This window comes from Capra hircus, chromosome 9 (genome assembly GCF_001704415.2).
Source record: "Capra hircus breed San Clemente chromosome 9, ASM170441v1, whole genome shotgun sequence".
NCBI lineage: Eukaryota > Metazoa > Chordata > Mammalia > Artiodactyla > Bovidae > Capra > Capra hircus.
This window is the reverse complement of record NC_030816.1, coordinates 17636252-17653901: the sequence shown is the minus strand read 5'-3', so window position 1 is coordinate 17653901 and position 17650 is coordinate 17636252. Positions and strand designations below refer to the sequence as shown.

Sequence of the window (17650 nt, the reverse complement as noted above, 5' to 3'; positions counted from 1 at the left end):
GAAAATAAAAGTCCATGGACAATTATGTTAGGGATAAGCAACAAGACTAATTCCCTTTTTTGAGATTTATAAAATACATTATCCTCAGAGGAGAACATTTATACCTTTATTTAACTTATTTCCTCACCCTTATTAGCTGATATAGCACAGTTAGATCTCTTATTTTGAAAATTATAGGAACCAATTCTACAAGTTATACTCTGTGGGGGAAAAAAATGCAAATCAATTACATACACACATAAATTAGGAGTCACATCATTAGAGCTCTTAAAAATTTAGGGACTGTCAAGCTTCCCTGGTGGTCCAGAGGTTTAGACTCTGCTTCCAATGCAGGGGGCAACGGTTGGATCCCTGCTCAGGGAACTAAGATTCTGCATGCCACACAGTCAAAAAGAAACAGAAAAACCATACACACACACGCACACACACACACACACACACACACACACACTGCAGAGACTGTTTCCTCTTGCTTTTCCTATCTCTTCTGCCTGAATAACTACTTCAGTCTTCTCTCCCAACAAGCCTGGCTCTGTGCTCAATTGGTATACAAGGTAAAAAATTTACTCCATTTAGTACTTTTTTAAGCTTCCCTTCTAAAATGTTATTTCAGATTTATATGAGAGTCTTTTATTTCTGCCTGCATATTTCAAGGAAAGAGACTTGGGGGTAGTGATAAAGGTAGGGATGAAATTGTGTATATGTCCAATTATTTACATCACACTTGGGGGGTCAGTACCTATAAATTCAAGGAAAAAGAGGGACATAAAGGAAAAAGAGGGACCAAAAGAAGGGCTGGTAATTCCCTGTCCAGGGAATTGGAATAAAGTGTGTTCTATATTATGGAAAATTTACTGTAGAACCAGTGTCAGTTAACATTAATAGACCATGTATTATGAAACAAGCCTAGACATTCTGTGTATCTGATTTAACTGCATCCACCTAGTAAGTCTTTGATGTAGTATAAATGTGATTTCTACTTCCTAGATTAGGAAACTGAGACACAGAAAACTTCAGGTAAATGGCTTAAGAACACACAACCTGTGATTTGTAGAGTCAATTTGAACATACCTGACCATATGGTATTATGAATGCCAACAGACTTTTGTGTTTTTATATTTAAAGGTGGAAAGTAAAAGAGTAAAATTGCATTATTCAGCTCTGAACTTAATAAATCTATTAGAATGTTTAGCATGAGTCAGCATTTAATTTTATACAAAGAATTTGTATATAGTAATATCCCAAGGCATCTTATTTATAATTATTTTTTCTTCTAACTATAGACAAACCCCAGACAAATCTGCCTTACCAAATCATCTTTAGTTTAATTCAGACTTCTTCACAAGAAGACATACCCTAAGTTTCGAGTATCTCAATTGTTTGAAAGATTCATGGAAGGTATACTTGTGTTTATTGTCACGTGGGTATAAAGGCTTTATAGTTCATCACATATCTAATTGTGTGTCAATGACAGTGTCACGTGTTAAATAGCAGGTTCCCTTTGTTGTTGAATGAGGCTCTGTGCTTGGTGAGCTTTAATTAATCAAAAGCCTAAGAAAATAAAATTTATCTCATGTTATTTGCCAAGTATATGAAATCATTTTTGTAAAAGCAGATTAATTATGTCTCAGGTGTTAGCTCCATTTTCACTTCCAAATTACCTTTCTAAAGAAACCATGTACTATTAAGTTTAGCAGGGATTAGGAAAAGTAATTTCCTGAGGGAAGGAATGAGACCCCACTGAGTACAGAAAGGAGTTGACTGTTTACAGCACTTTGAGTCTGATTCCTAGAGGGCTGGGCTAAACCCAAGTAGGGGGATATGCATTCTATACTCTCTAACAGCCAAATATGCTTGATAATAAATCTGTTTTAGCAAAGTTCACAGAACTGTTCCATCCTATTTTAAATCCATGGAACAGGTTAAAGACTCTTTTTAATTACATACTTCTTGGCATATTAAAAATCTTAGAGTGTTTCCTGTAATTCAAAGGTTTATAATAAAGTAGTAACTTGAGAAACTGCTGAAAAATGCTCTCTCTCTCTTTTTTTTTAAAAAATTTTTGCAATAATGAGAACAGAAGAATGCCCTTGTCTTAATATAAAGTTAATGTAGTCACATCTCTGGCATTGTTAAAAAAGAATTCCTAACCATGGAATAATTATTGACAGATATTTAAATATACATTACTTTAATATAAATTCTGGATGGATGCTATAACAGACAAAAGAGTTCTCTGTCAAAAATCCAGGTTCCCTGTTACTTAAGGGCAGACTTCTCTCTGGAGGTGAATCCCCAGGAGGAGACTACGTTTCTCAGATCCCATTGCAGTTAGATGTAGCCATGTGATTGAGCCTCAAGCAATAGAAAGAGAAAATTTCTGCACACCACTTCTAGGCTTGACACATGAAAACTGTCTAACTTTTGTTCTTCCAATATCTTTCCTCTTCCACTAGCCACCAGTTAATTCCCATAGAAACGTTGAAAACACTGCACTGAAAATGGCAGTATCTACCACTCTGGGTCACTACAAATCTGCATGTAAAAGTCCTTCTGCATTCCAATTCTGGGCAACACTGTATTGCAATGTAATGGGGAAAAAGAAAAAAAAAATTGTGTTAGACCTCTGAAATTTGGGAGTCTGTCTTAGCAGCTAATACTATGCTAACAAATCCAAAAACAATAGTTGGAAAATTGTTCAAGAATCTGTTATTCTTTTTTGGTGAAATGTTATTAAAGTTCTTTTCTTATCTAAATATTCTATTACTTTTTTATTTTTTTTTAATTTATTTATTTTAATTGGAGACTAATTACTTTACAATATTGTGGTGGTTTTGCCATACATTGACATGAATCAGCCATGGGTGTACATGTGTTCCCCATCCTGAACCCCCGTCCCACCTCCCTTCCCATGCCATTCCTCTGGGTCATCCCAGTGCACCGCCCTTGAGCACCCTAACCTGGATTGGCGATCTATTTCACATATGATAATATACATGCTTCAGTGCTATTCTCTCAAATCATTCCACTCTCACCTTCTCCCACAGAGTCCAAAAGTCTGTTCTTTACATCTGTGTCTCTTTTGCTGTCTTGCATATAGGGTCATCGTTACCATCTTTCTAAATTCCATATATATATATATACATATATGCATTAATATACTGTACTGGTGTTTTCCTTTCTGACTTACTTCACTCTGTATTATAGACTCCAGTTTCATTTACCTCATTATTACTTTTTCTAAAAATTATATATTTATAAAATAAAACTGAAAAGCACATTAAGAAACAATTTCATATAATATGTATCCATTAAGGAAAGTACTATTCATAAGGTCAAAAGTCCCAACACTGGAGGATTTAAAAAATATTACCTACAATCCCTGTCTTCTAGGAAATTACTCTGCTTGAGGAGAAAATAAAGCTACATAATTAGGCAGTATACAGTAAGTGACAACAAATTAAATCTATTGGCAATAAAGTATTTTGGAAAAAGACAGGGAACAGCTCACATATAAATAAATAGTGAGGAAAATTTGATGCAAGAGGTGAAAAGTCAGCTGACTCAAAAGGGAAATTGAAATGAAAGAAATGGGAAGATATTCTTTACATGGAATTGAATCAGATGGTGATTCACATCTATTGGGAAAAATGGAGCAAGTACTCAGAGGTGATAGAAAGTACCCTGGGGGGAACGCATGTAAGAATTAAAGATTTAAAAAAAAAATAAACAAATAAATAAATAAAGCTGAAGCTCCAGGACTTTGGCCAAAAAAAAAAAACAAAGAAAGTACCCTGGGGAAGAACAAGTGGACTGATTTCATTAATTACATCAGAAAAAATCTGGATTACTTATATTCGGAAGAGATTGAGTAACTATATCAGCATGGATCAACAAAAGAGGAGAGAAGGAAATCCTATCAGGACAAGGAACTAAATTTACATTAAGAGAAAGGAGTTACTAGCCTTTTGAGTAGGATAGGATATTATCAAAATGTTTTTAGAAAGGTGAATCTGTTGGCAGGGTATAAAGTGGAAATACTCCACAGTCAGGAAGAAGGCTGAGAAGTTATGAGGAATGTCTGGATATAAGGTCATTAGAGTTGAAAGAAGAGTTGTTGCAGGAAAAAATGCAAAAGAAGCCAATTTTTAAAATACAAATTATTTTGAAAACAGAACAGAACTTCAAGATAGGGTTGGATATAAAATTGGTAATCAATCCTATTTGTTTTTCAATTACTCTAAATCTTTCAAACCATCAATATAATTACAAATCTATAGTCAGATTTTGGTGTCAACTACTATCTGGCTTGCAAATATTTCTATGATTCCAGCATGTAATTAATGATTACATAGGTCAAAATATCAAGTCATGTAATTAATGATCTCATAGGTCATGTAATTAATGATCTCATAGGTCAAAATATCAAGTAAATGCATGTGGAAATGCTTCCATAATAATTTGATTTTCAGAGTGTTTTATTTGGTGACATTATTATTCATTTATTTACAAAATATAAATACCATCAATTAAACACAATTATTTAAGCAGTGACTGCCCCCAACCCCCCAAATTCCATTCTGTTAGAACAGATGCTCTAATTTTGATACAAATGTCTGTCCAATGAGAGAAACACACTGCTGGCCAAGCAAGTTAAATAAATGAAGGAACATTTCTCAAACTCCCCTTAATGTTAACCACATGCCAGGTCACTTTAGTCATGTCCGATTTTGCAGCCCTATAGACCATAGCCCACCAGGCTCCTCTGTCCATGGGATTCTCCAGGCAAGAGGAGTGGGTTACATTTTCTTATCCAGAAACCACAGATATATATTCTAGCCCACTCTCATAATATTTTATTTTTTCCTCATAATATTTTAGATAAAAAATTCTAAAAATATTATGTATTAATATCAATAGAAATACATAACATTCTTAGATATTTTTTCCTCTAAAATTTTAAAAGAGTGAGCTAGAATATATGCCTTGGTTTACACAAAGGGGATCATAAGAAATGTTCCTTCACTTAATTTGTTTAGTCAACAATGTATTTAATCCATTAGACAAACATTTGTATCAAAATTAGAGCATCTGTCCACACAGAATCCAAACTGAGCACTAAAAATTTCATGAAGATATATAAAAAGCCAAATGTGGAGGCACTAAAAAGAAAAAGTGTTCAATAAAAATTAAAGGCATTATGGCAAAATCTGTGTAGAGTTTCCATTAATTACACTGTTGATAAGATGCAAAGAGAATCATATCTGGATTATGTACTATACACTGTCCTGAATCAGAACAAGGCAAGTAATGCTTAAAAATGAAAAAAAAAGAAAGTTGACTTTAACTCACCCAGTGTCTTGACCCATGTCTAGAAAACCAGCATTCCTTTCTTTAACTCTCAGAAAAGGAATTGCTGTATTCTCTAGTCTCATTTAGCAAGGATGAGAGCCCTGTTTGATCATTCCTCTCCCTAAACATACCTCCATTCAATGCATAACTACTTAGGTTGCCACCTTGCTTAAGGAAATGTGTTCAAATCAGGATAGATACAGAAAAAGCATTACTTTGTCTTCATAGAGAGATATAAAACTGTATCTCTAGCAACTCTAAAGTTTAGCTAGAAAATAACTGACCATAATGTGTGTGTGTGTGTGTGTGTGTGTATATATATATATATAATGTATAAATAACTATTCAGTTCAGTTCAGTCGCTCAGTCGTGTCTGACTCATTGCGACCCCATGAATCGCAGCATGCCAGGCCTCCCTGTCCATCACCAACTCCTGGAGTTCACTCAGACTCACGTCCATCAAGTCAGTGATGCCATCTAGCCATCTGATCCTCTGTCGTCCCCTTCTCCTCCTGCCCTCAAGCCCTCCCAGCATCAGAGTCTTTTCCAATGAGTCAACCCTTAGCATGAGGTGGCCAAAGTACTGGAGTTTCAGCTTTAGCATCATTCCCTCCAAAGAAATCCCAGGGCTGATCTCCTCCAGGAATGGACTGGTTGGATCTCCTTGCAATCCAAGGAACTCTCAAGAGTCTTCTCCAACACCACAGTTCAAAAGCATCAATTCTTCGGCGCTCAGCTTTCTTCACAGTCCAACTCTCACATCCATACATGACCACAGGAAAAACCATAGCCTTGACTAGATGGACCTTAGTTGGCAAAGTAATGTCTCTGCTTTTGAATATGCTATCTAGGTTGCTAGACATCGTAAATTAAAAGCCATACAATTTTAATAGATCTCTCTTCATTCAAGCGGGCTAAACAAACTGGCTCCCCCAAAAAACCAAAAAAACAAACCAGAAGAAAAAATTGTAAGCCTCCAAAAGAGTGTGCAGCATAAAGAAAATACAATGATAAAGTGATACATTAAACAATGTTTATGCAATTTACTTTTCTGCAAAGAACAGATGAAAATTTCAGTCTACCCTTATTTGAGTCCACCAAAAGCTTAGATAAAATTTCCTAAAACAGGACTAGGAAGTCATATAAAGTATAAGTGTATAGGCTGAAATGCAGAAAGTAAAAAAAAAAAAAGTATATGGAATAAACTTTTTGAAATCAAATTTCACCTCATCTTACTCTATTAAAAAAACTGGCAACAAAATAATCCAGAATGTAAAAGTGGGAAAACAAAAAGCAATATCCTACAAATATAACTAATGCATTAATTGAGCAAGCACACTATGGTGTCAATATACAAAAGACAAAGGAAAAAGCACCGAAGACTAAATAAGGGCAGTTTATGCCAATGAAAGTGAAAAGCCTATGAGTGCCGGCTCTGTAAGGGCAGCGATCTATGCTGGCTTCGTACACTGACTAACCAAGTACCTAAAAGTGTTTCTGACACGTAAGTGGCCCTGCATTGACTGTTGTGCTGTGTCACCCGATCCCAGAGCCTAACCCCAGACTAGGTCCTCACCTCCTGGCTGCTGGGAGTACTAGTGAAAGTGAAGTCGCTCAGTCATGTCCGACTCTTTGTGACACTATGGATTGTAGCTTACCAGGCTTCTCCATCCATGGGATTTTCCAGGCAGGAGTACCAGAGTGGGTTGCCATTTCCTTCTCCAGGGATCTTCCCGACCCAGGCATCAAACCCGGGTCTCCCGCATTGCAGGCAGACGCTTTACCCTCTCGGCCACCAGGGAAGCCCCAGGAATACTGGCAGCAAACTGGCTTCCTCTCCAGCACTAGCCTTCAGCCCAAGAGAATCACTTTATCCAAGGTCCCGCTTCCTACTCTGGGGCGTTCCAGACCGATAACCAGGTGAGCTGAGAATTCAGGGCTCTATTACTGCATCTCAGTGCAGGACAACACTGAAAGGCTGCCACTGTAAGGAACCCTCACAGGATCAATGAGGTTGCAGCTGCAAATGCATGCCAAAATTCCTTCCTTGTCCAATTTCATGGCCTTCATCCCTCAATAGGTACTGCACCTGAGATGAGTCCTCAGTAACTTTCTGCACAGAAATCTCCATCTCAGAGCATTTTCCAGGAATCCAAACCCAAAAGAGATCTAAAAAATTGCTAGAATAAATGATGAAAAATAACAATGATGATTGCTCATGAACTTTATACTAGCCTCAGAACTATGATCAAATAAATTTTGATAAATTTTATAAAGCTAGATGTATATATTATAAACAGATTGGATATCTACTTACTCCTAACCGTATATGGCAGATCAGGAATATTAAAAACAATAATATAAAACAAAAGTGAAATAATACAATTCTATTGACTTTTAATTTTCTTATACTTTTTCAAATTATTGTCCCTATGCTTTCAGCCCTTAATTGTGTATTTTTATTTCCTCTTTGAAGATACCTTATGTAAAGTATTTATGTAAGGTCAAATTTTATATACATTATTAAAAATAGTTGTATAGAGACTATGTCTTATTAATTTTCAAGTTTTTAAATTTTTTTAAGTTTCTTTGTGGCCTAAAATACTATCCAGTTTCCTAAAATGAAGCAATATTTATTATGTAAGAAAGTGACCAAAAGGCATTTTCAGAGATGTGAACTTCAGAAATACACATTACCTAAACATTGACATTAGCAGCATCTCTACATTTTAATACTACAGAAATTGGCATGAGCTCTGAATCTTTAGAATAACCCATGGCCCTCCACAAACATTGTATTATTAACATGACTATACCTTCTTTTGGCGAAGGCGATGGTATCCCACTCCAGTACTCTTGCCTGGAAAATCCCATGGATGGAGGAGCCTGGTAGGCTGCAGTCCATGGGATTGCTAAGAATCGAACATGACTGAGCGATTCACTTTCACTTTTCCCTTTCATGCATTGGAGAAGAAAATGGCAACCCACTCCAGTGTTCTTGCCTGGAGAATCCCAGGGACGGGGGAGCCTCGTGGGCTGCCGTCTAAGGGGTCACACAGAATCGGACATGACTGAAGTGACTTAGCAGCAGCAGCAGAATACCTTCTTTTAGGTGTTTGAACAGACATATAATCTTTTGTTTCTAGTTCTAATTACTATGCAGTAAATAAATAACACAAATAATACCATAATGATATGAGCTGAACCAATATGAAACACAGAAAACCTTGAAATTAAAAACAAGAGTCTTTTTCCTCTGCAAAGCCTTTTGTGCGCTGCGCCCAGAGCCACCAGGGTGCACATTGCCAGAGGACATGATTCACAGTGCATTCAGCTTATATTCTTTTCACTTGATTTTCCTTTCATAATGCAAACATTTCTCACATCTCTACCTTCATTTTATGTGCTTTATGCAACAAGTTGCACACAGTTGATTTTATGAAAACCAAATGCTATACATTAGAATTATCTATACATGTATAACAAAGTGAAGAAAAATTGCATTACCTTCATGTGCTATACTAATAGTATAGTTTCTTTCCTTTAGGCTGTATCTACCCACATACCTACCACCCTATGCATTGATGGAGTATATGTTCCACATTATAAGACAAATTTTTCTGGTCATCTTTCCCATGTCTCTTCTCACTTGTTCAAGAGCTCCATTTTAGTGACTATTCACTTTCCTATGTGTCTCTGGAACAGATGCCACAGGTTCTCTTCTCTCTTATCTGTCACTCCTCTAAAGGGTATACAGTCTTTAAAAATACCTGATTTCTGGGACTTTCCTAGTGGTCCCAGTGGTTAAGACTCCACGCTCCCAATGCAGGGGGCCCAGGTTCAATCCCTCCTCAGGGAACTAAACCCCACATGTTGCAAGTGAAGACCCCTCATCCCAAATGCATAACAAAGGCAGTAGGATCTGGCTCAGCCAAAAACTAAAAATAAAAAGCTTGATTTCCTAGCCTCCCATTAGATATGGTTGACCATATGACACAGTTCTGCCCAATCATATATAGATTTCCAAAGTGCCACCTGGAAGGTAGATGTGAGGCCTGGAATACAGTAGGCACTTGACTATGAGGTCACATGCAAGAGCAAAAAGGAAACACATCAAGGGCTGTGAAGCAGACAGCTAGAGACAACGAATCCCTCACGACAAGGCTGAGCTTCTGCAATCCTTACCTCTGGCCATATTATGTGAGGAAAAGAAACTTATTTCTTTTTGAAACTTTTAGTTGTATTTCCTGTCCTTTGCAACTGAAACAATTCCTGCATGTTCTGTTTCCTCTCCCTTACTTTCCACACCTCAAATCCTGTAAGTTTTACCACCTCTCGAATTCAATATTGCTCTTTATCTTAATGCTAATACTTCAGTTCAAGCTACTACTATTATTTGTTTTAATTTCTTACAGAGCTTCTTGGTGTCCCTGCAGGTAATCTCATACATCACCCAATCCACATTCGCATCACCAATGCTATTGGTGACTATTTTCAGTAGGAAACCCAAGGCTCTTTATGATGACGCATAAAGACCATTAAATCTTCCTTTGCCTGTATTTTCAGATTCATACTCATTAAAACGCTCCTCTACCCTATACTTCAGTGTGCTACTATGGCCTCACATGCCTTATACATGTTGCTAGTTCAACCTAGAATGCCCTGGTTTTCACTCTCCTATACTTCATCCTTATTTATTGCTCAGACTAGATCCTATATTTTTCAAGTCAGAGAAGTCTTCCATAATGGGGTTCTTTGGTTAGACATTATACTACATGATCTACCAGCACCCCAAGCTTAATATTACTACTACCCTAATTGCTGAATTGACAATATTTGTTTGCTATCTTTAGCAGTTAGTTCTTTGGATAAATAACTTATTCAGTTTTATTCACATATATACAGTGCAATGGTCAGAAAATAGCAGATTCTCAATAATGGTTGAAAAATACACTAAATGAAAAAATGAACTTAGATTGACTTAGTGATAATATATTATTAGTTAATTATATCAACATTCTACATGTAAGTTCTGATTAATTTCCCAAAGCAAATTTACACCTATTTCATTTTGATGATACCACATCTTCATGCAAAATTATAAAAGTCCAAGTGTTATTTTTCTCTGTGTGACAGAGCAGACTAAGATACAGAGAAGGCACATGGCTTCCATATTATAAGATGTGGAGATTATAAACCAGGCTTCCAGTTTTATTTCTGCATATTTTTGCTATATAAATTCATTGGAGAAAAATTCCTGAGTTTGATTTTCTTTTCTCATTGGTAGAGGTGAGACATGTAAAGATGTCATCCAATTACATCTCTTAGTGTGACCAAAAAAAAAAAACAAAAAAAGTAGAGCTTGCAAATATCTTTTCTGTTGGAAATATTAGTAACAAAGGAAACATTCTCAGAATGGCAACAGTATCAGAATCTTCTTAAGGGGTTTCTTTTGCCAGGAACATTGTAATAACTTCTTCTTGGACCTCCCCAGTCCCCAACAATTCACCTTAAAGAGCAGTCAGAGTGGTCCTGCTCAAATGCATATCCAATCATATCACTATTTGTGGATTTTTTTCAATAGATACAAAATATATCTGTAAAATGTCCTGTGAAAGATGTTAAGATGGATAGCCTATCCTTACATAGGCATAAGATGAATGATATTAAAATTAATAATGTGTTAGTCTCCTTAGTGTAGTATAATCTTACTTTCAATGAATTACATGATTGTACAATATGCCTCTCTGTCTCATCACTGGAGAAATTGTTTCAGCCTGTCATCACAGGCTAAGTGTTTAAAAAAGAAAGTTTCCAATGCTATATTATGAATGTTCATATGCTACTGAATCCCATAAAATGTTATAATGATTGATTCACTGGTGTACAAAAGAGGCTACCATGAAACAATCCTATTGATTACACTAGGTTACCATAAAGCAATCATATTGCTATTTCTTCATTATCGATGCATGAGTTTTTATACCTTTTGATGTCTAGTGTTGGGCTTCCCTGGTGGCTCAGGTGGTGAGGAACCCACATGCAATGTGGGAGACCTGAGTTCAAGCCCTGTGTTGGGAAGATCCCCTGGAGGAGGACATGGCAATCCACTCCAGTATTATTGCCTGGAGAATCCCCGTGGACAGAGGAACCTGGTGAGCTATGGTCCATGGAGTCACAAAGAGTTGGACACAACTGAGTGACTAAGCACAGCACCCACCATAAAGCAATCATATTGCTATTTCTTCATTATCAATGAATGAATTGTTATAGCTTTTGATGTCTAGTGTTAGTACACACAACTACATTTTGTATCATATAAGGCAATATAAATATAGGTACTGATAGACTATTCTTCTCAAAAACAGATGACATAAACATGGTATTGATAAATACAGTACAGACTGTAAGTGTATTCTTTCTTGTGATTTTCTTAATTCCTTCTAGCTCACTTTATTGTAAAAATGCAGCATAAGAAAAGAAAAGAAAGTTAAAGTTGCTCAGTCATGTCTGACTCTTTGCAAGCCCATGAACTATACAGTCCATGGAATTCTCCAGGCCGGAATATGGAAGTGGATAGTCCATCCTTTCTCCAGGGGATCTTCCTGACTCAGGAATCAAACCAATGCCTCCTGCATTACAGGTGGATTCTATACCCACTGAGCTATCAGGGAAGCCCCACAGCATATAAAACATATAACACAAAAAGGATATATACCCTCAGTAATAGCAAGAATACCTTCAGGGAATCTACTGTACAACATGGAGACTATAATTAACAAAATAGTGTTGTATACTTGGAATTTGATAAGAAATTAAATCTTCAGTCTCTGTCTTCCTCTCTATTTCTCTGTCACTGTCTTTATCTCTTACATAAAGGAAAATCCCATATGTGAATGTAATCAAATGCATAACATTAAATTAGCATGCTGGTTTTGAAAGAACCAGTAATAATATGCATTTTCATTCAAAAAGTTAATGAACTATGAGAATATTGGTATCTTTTTGTTGTTGTTTTCATCATTTTTTGAAAAATTTAAATGATTGCTCCACTAATGTTCCTAGTGAATGTTTTCTACATCCTGACTACTCAAACTGTGGTCCATGGACTAGCAGCAGCAACAACAATAAGCTTGTTTGAGATACAAACCCTTGTACCCACCCAGTCCAACTAAATCAGAAACTGAATATTGAAACAACATATACTTATATGCACTTTAAAATCTGAAAAACGCAGACCTCTGTTCAAAGTTCAAAATTTGAAAAGTGAGAGTAACCTTAATAACTCAATCCTTTTTCTGTAGTTTAGCCAGGCTTTCTCAAGAGTGGACTAGGGCAGTAGGAGTAGTCTATTCTGGGTGTTGGCAACTGCTTAGAACTTAGACTACTGTCACCAACAAAACTCTGGAAGAACAAGAATTTTATCAATGATATTGCTTAGTATTGTTTGTGAAGGCTAATGGTATTAAAATATAGCTTTTATTAATTTTATTATTGTTTTAAAATTCTCTACATTTAATCCATCCCCTTACTGCTTATGTTTCTGGTAGACCGGCCTCATGATCTCACTCTTAATATGTCATTATTGTTTATAGAACATTTGTTGTTGTTATTGATTTTAATTTATAATACTATTTGTCCATACAGTTAATATGTGATATTTATTGTAGATAAAAAATAGTCATTATGGTACAGAATATCTTCTAAAAAATGATTCATCATCATATAAAAAATGGTCAGCAAGACTATAAAATGCAGGCCATATATCCAGATCACCCAACTTTTACCTAAATGTCCATAAAAGTGGTTCCATAAAGTGTAAATATCTGGATCCATCGTAGGGAACTGAGGAGTGGTAAACAAGATATTAGAGAAGTTTGTCTATATGTGCTATTTGCAACTTAGACTTTTCTGTCAAGTCTCTAACAGCTCCCCCAGAAAACACAGATGTGCACGTGCAACAGTGAGGAAGCAGGGAGAGATGATAAACTCTCACCTGGTTTGCCTCCGTCGCATCAGGCCTCCATGATTAAGTCTTTTCTTTTTTTAAACAAAGAAGACGGAAACAGCTGTTTCGAAACATTTAAAAACTGCATCCACCCTTGACAAATGAAACAGATTTCCAAGGCTTTAAAAAAAAAAAGCCAAGTAAAAGATATTTTGAAATCAGAGAAGACAAGTTACTCTTACTCGAGTTTTTGTGTGTATGTGTGCGTATGCATTTTTAGCCACTCACATTTTCTTGAAAAATCAAGTCAAGGGAGTTCATCTCTTGTGGAGTAAAACGAACAGCACTTTCAAGAGCATGAAGAGAGCAGCCAGCGTGAATGCTTTCCAACCCAGCGTGATCAGTGCTCTCCTCCGGCTGCAAAGAGAAGGTGCTGGGTTTCAGAGGAAAGTCTCCTCACAGGAGTGCCACTCGACACCAGGGGATGTTATCACAGACAATGGGCCACTACTTTCACTGCCTTCTCTACCATTTTTCTGTCCTGAACTGAAGTCTCTCCATCACGGCACTGCATCGTAGCGGTAGATATGTTTGAGATGGAGACACGGATGTGGGCTATTAATATTTGCTTTCAATCCATTAGATCCTTTGAATCTATTATGGAGGATATATGTGTTGCATTTGTTATATTACAAGAAAGCTCCATCAGGCTTCCTTGATCTCACTCAGTGTTTTAGAGCTGAGGAAAATGGATCTCTACACTGTCTACATAGTGCTTTAGATAGGAGGGTGAATGAAACTGTATCGCCAAGTGGTAACATCTCTTTAGTTGTTCCAACAAAGCCAGTTGAAAGAGCACTATGGAAATCATTATTAATAACCAATTTGTGTTGCAGTAAGCAATGAAGAATGCTATCTAAGATGTGAAGAAATGTACTGATGATCAGTCTTTATAATTATTAGAGGTCTACACTTGGATTAGAATAAGGTGCCAAAGGAAATTTGGTGCCACAGGGTATTTATTTGAGGCTAGCTGGCTCAGACGGTAAAGAATCTGTCTGCAGTACAGGAGACCTGGGTTCAATCCCTGGGTCAGGAAGATCCCCTGGAGAAGGAAATGGCAACCTACTCCAGTATTCTTGCCCAGAATATCCCTGGTGGGCTACAGTCCCTGGGGTCTCAAAGAATCAGACAAAACTGAGTGACTTCACATTGAACTTTAAGCTCAAAATAGGCCTTGTTTTCCTGGAAAAGATTAGTGAAAAAGCTAACTATTCTATGACACTGCCGAAGTGTCTTCCAATTATGTCCACTCTAAATAATGATATAACTAAAAATCATTTTAAACAAATAATTGATCAGCAAAATTTGTTTACAACCAACTAAGAAAAGATTGAACAATGTGGGATTAAATGAGGATTATATATAATTGTTAAGAATGGTAACTAAACTAACTATAGTTTTGCTATAAATATTTCCTTTAAAAACAGTAATATACAGACTTTTCCAGAACTAAGATATGTTGTAAGCCCTAGGCTGTATTCATACTCTCCTGCCCACTCATTTATGCCAGAAGTACAACCAGAAAGCAAGTGGGAGCAGGGGAGTATCACTGTATTTGTTGGGAGTATCACGTGGGGGAGAGTATCACTGCATTTGTTGGAGTTTAGAGCATCTGGGATGGAGATTTAAGCCATGCATTTTCCCCACCTGGAGTTTATAATATAGTGAAGTAAATAAGACATATGCTAAAATGAACAAAAAAGTACAATAGCTGTATTTGGGAATTATGAACTACAAATGCTATGGCATTTAGAATTGGAAAGGTCCTTTTTTGTTGTTGTTTGCTTTATTTAAAGGCTATCAAAGCTCCAGGTCTTATCATGCCTGACTGCAACTCTATGGACTGTAACCTGCCAGGCTCCTCTGACCGTGGGATTCTTCAGGCAAGAATACTGGAGTGGGTTACTGTGCCATCTTCCAGGGGATGCCTTCCTCCAGGGGATGTTCCAGACACAGGGAATGAACCCTCATCTCTTATGTCTCTTGCATTTGCAGGCAAGTTCTTTACCACTAACATCACCCTAGGTCATATACATATATTTAAAAAGCACTGCTTTTCTTCGGATGGCCATACACACACTACTATATATAAGAGAGAGAACCGATAGTGACCCACTGTATAGCACAGGGAATTCTACTCAATATTCTGGAATAACGTAAATGAAAAAGGGATCTGAAAAAGAAATGAATACGTGTGTGTGTGTGTGGGTGTGTGTGTGTGTGTGTGTGTGTGTGTGTGTGTGTGTATGTGTGCAAATAAAACAATCACTTTGCTATACACTTGAACTCAACATTCAGAAAACTAAGATCATGGCATCTGGTCTCACCACTCCATGGCAAATAGATGGGGAAACAGTGGCTGACTTTATTTTTGGGGGCTCCAAAATCACTGCAGATCATGACTGTAGCTGTGAAATTAAAAGACACTTACTCCTTGGAACAAGAGTTATGAGCAACCTAGACAGCATATTAAAAAGCAGAGACATTACTTTGTCAGCAAAGATCCATCTAGTCAAATCTATGATTTTTCCAGTAGTCATGTATGGATGTGAGAGTTGGACTATATAGAAACCTGAGCACCAAAGAACTGATGCTTTTGAACTGTGGTGTTGGAGAAGACTCTTGAGAGTCCTTTGGATTGCAAGGAGATCCAACCAGTCCATCCTAAAGGAAATCGATGAAATGCTCCCCGTGGAGCACTGGCACAGAGCATCACAGGTACGCACAGGTCACCTCTTTGGGTCTTTAAAGGCCCAGAGGGGACTTGATAGAGGAGACGTCACCTGCAGAATAACATCCCAAACCTTGTCATGTCTTGTGCAGTCTGTGTTAAGAAATCATCTCCAATGAAATGTAACTGGGGTTTCTACCAAAACAGATACACATGTTCAGCATTGCAGCCACATTATTTCTATGGATAAGTCACTGTCGAGACATCAGTGTGTTTTTCAGTTGGTTGCAATAAAACAGCCTGAGGCGAATGTCATTTGTACACGGGCTGAGCTTAAAATATGACTTGCAGCTTTCCCTATCCTGAGAAGCAGCACCCCCTCCCACATCACTGCTGCTCAAATCTTTCCCCCTTAATTGCACTTCCTGTAACAATAGGGGGAAGCAAAAGCTGTAGCCCTGAAGATCCAAGATCATCAAAGTGGCCTTTCCAAAGGGAAAGATTTTATTAACATTTTGTATTCATGTATACATAATAGAAATTGTATATACTAATTGCATTGTTATGGATTTGTTTTCATATAAACATGTTTTAAACTATTTACCTCCAAGTAATACTGATGCTCTGGGAAGAGTGTCAGGTTTCCAGAACATTTCCGCATCTTCTTGAGGTCCGGTATGAGAAGCACAGTGAACTCATTTGTAAATGATCCTTCTCCCTTGAGAGACTCTTTTTTTTTTAAGTGGGGAGAAGTGAGAATAATCAGATCTAGTGTCCCTTTAAATCACCATCGGCTCTACTGCTGGGAAGTAGAAAATCCACCTAGAAAATTCTCCCTGGCAACTCAAGTCAACCACCACACCAGCCAGGCAGTACATGCATGCGGATCAAGAGGTGGTGGACAGTATCTGACAGTCTCAGCAGCCAAAGGCCCGCTGGGAAGGGCCGCCCGCCTGCTGCTCCCTCTCGGCCACCTCCTGCATGCAGGGGACCTGTGCCTGTCATTCAGGCGCAAGGTGACGGGGCTGCACTCCGGCACGCTCCAGGTGTTTGTGAGAAAACACGGGGCCCATGGAGCAGCCCTGTGGGGAAGAAATGGTGGCCATGGCTGGAGGCAAACGCACATCACCCTGCGAGGGGCCGACATCAAGAGCGTCATCTTCAAAGGTGAAAAAAGGCATGGTCACACTGGGGAGATTGGATTGGATGATGTGAGCTTGAAAAAAGGCCACTGCTCTGAAGAACGTGAGCAACTCCAGAACTAGCAATGAATGTTGCTCCCTCCTCTTTTTCCAACCTTCACCTCCTGTCCTCTCCTCCCTCTTATCAGGCCTAAGAAAAGAGTGGGTCAGGAAAGTCTGGTTGGTGACCCACATCTTGCTGGCCTGCTTTTGTTGTGCAATCCCAACGAACAGTGACACCCTCCTTGAAATACAGGGGGGCATCTGTAGATGTGTCCAAAGTCATTTTTCGGTGTTAACCTTTCATGCTGTGTCTCTTAAGAAGGCCTTCGGCGTGTGTGACCTATACCATACTTCATCCTGGTTGCAAGGTGTTTCTTGTAGCAAATTATGGGACAAGGTTTCAAAAGAAATCTGTGCAAATGGCCATTCTGT

At 37.7% G+C, this 17650-nt stretch overlaps 1 pseudogene; it reads left to right on the top strand.

The window, feature by feature from the left end:
- Window positions 16712-17300, top strand: LOC108636769 (annotated as a pseudogene).